The 1,552-nt window shown below is 40.4% G+C and overlaps 1 protein-coding gene across 8 annotated transcripts in view; it reads left to right on the forward strand.

Annotated features, from left to right (window-relative positions):
• TNIK (TRAF2 and NCK interacting kinase) overlaps positions 1–1,552 on the forward strand; it is a 455,189-nt gene that overhangs the window by 136,019 nt on the left and 317,618 nt on the right. The gene's annotated exons all lie outside the window — the stretch shown is intronic.

Consider the following 1,552-nt stretch of genomic DNA (forward strand, 5'->3'; position numbering starts at 1 on the left):
TTTTTTTTTTTTTTTCAGCAGATGAACCAGTGAGTGAAGGGCATTATTACAACTCCAAGAACCAACTAGGAGTCACCCATGACATCATCTCCTGAATTCCATCACCAAGCCCAGCTGATCCTATTTCCTAAATGGTTCCTGATTTCTGTCTTCTGTTTTCTTTCTCTGCCACCACTGTCCTAGCACAGGCATTGCACATCTCTCATATGAACGCCTGCAGGACTGTCCCTTGATGTTATCCTTGCAGTCCCTGCATTCCCACTGTGCAGCCAGTGAAGTCATATTAAAATGCTTATTTGATCGTGTCTCTCTCCTGTTTAAAACCTTTCAGATGATTTCCCATGTGATCAAGACTAAAATTAGCCTACAAGGCCCAGGATGATCTGAACACAACCTTCTTGTCTAGTGCTGTTCTTTCTCATTTCTGGGATCCAGACATACTGCTTTCTCTTTATACAAAAAACCTAATTTGCTTCCTCCCGCCTCAAGACCTTTGCACATTCCTGCTTCCTGGAATGTTTTTCTCCTGCTATTTACTCTATGTCATTTTCTCACAAAACCCTTCTTCATCCTCCAGAAGATCCCAGCCCTGTTTGGTCTCTCATACCCCCAGCACATTCTGGTGGGGTGCTAAACTCAGATTATAGTGATACATATTGGTTGAATAATACCTTTATCAGACTATAAGCTCCATGAGGCCAGAGACTTGTCTACTTTGCTCACCACAGTATTCCCAGTAACTAGCACAGACCTACCAAAGACTGGATGCTCAATAATTAAAAGAATAAGTAGAGTGCAGTGCAAGGATGACATGTGCAATGTGTATATGAATAAGGAATGATACTTACATATCCAAGTCATCAGAAAATATTTAATTATGGACCATATCTTTAATAGGGCACAAAGTTACATAATACAGTTTCAGTGATTTTTCTTCAAAAATTATAAAATCAGTGTGGAGACTTAAGAAGGTATTTATCTACAGTGACTCAATTCTGCATAGATTGTTAAGCTTTTAGAGTAATTAATGATCAACCATGCCAAGCATGGTCTGACTGCAGTGTCCTCCTTCCTGCTGTTTCATCTGCCTGTGATCCTCTCCTCCAGACACCGCTGTTGCTTGTTCCTTCACTTCCTCCAGGTCTCTACTCAAATGTCATTTTATTAGGCCTTCCCTGACCACCTTATAGAAAATAACACCCCACTCTCTTGACCCTCCATTCCCTGTTCCCCTTACCATGCTTAATTTTTCCCCCGTAGCGTTCAGCACCATGTACCATCCATCCATTCATCATTCGTTCATTCATTCATTCATTTGTTCACTTCAGTCTCTCTTCACTAGACTGTCCGTTGTAGATAAGGATTCTGTTTTTGTTGAGTACTCCATCATTAGCACCTAAAACAATGTTAAAGCAACTAGGTGATACTAAAAGCATACACTTTGAATGCATGAATGATCATAATGAAGAAAAGCTTACTATTTTATTCCCTTGCACCTAAGGAATAAGGAAGGGGGAAAAAGTCCATTTTCACCTTTTGACCTCTTCTTGCC

The sequence above is a fragment of the Mandrillus leucophaeus genome, unplaced genomic scaffold (genome assembly GCF_000951045.1).
Source record: "Mandrillus leucophaeus isolate KB7577 unplaced genomic scaffold, Mleu.le_1.0 Scaffold566, whole genome shotgun sequence".
Classification (NCBI taxonomy): Eukaryota; Metazoa; Chordata; class Mammalia; order Primates; family Cercopithecidae; genus Mandrillus; species Mandrillus leucophaeus.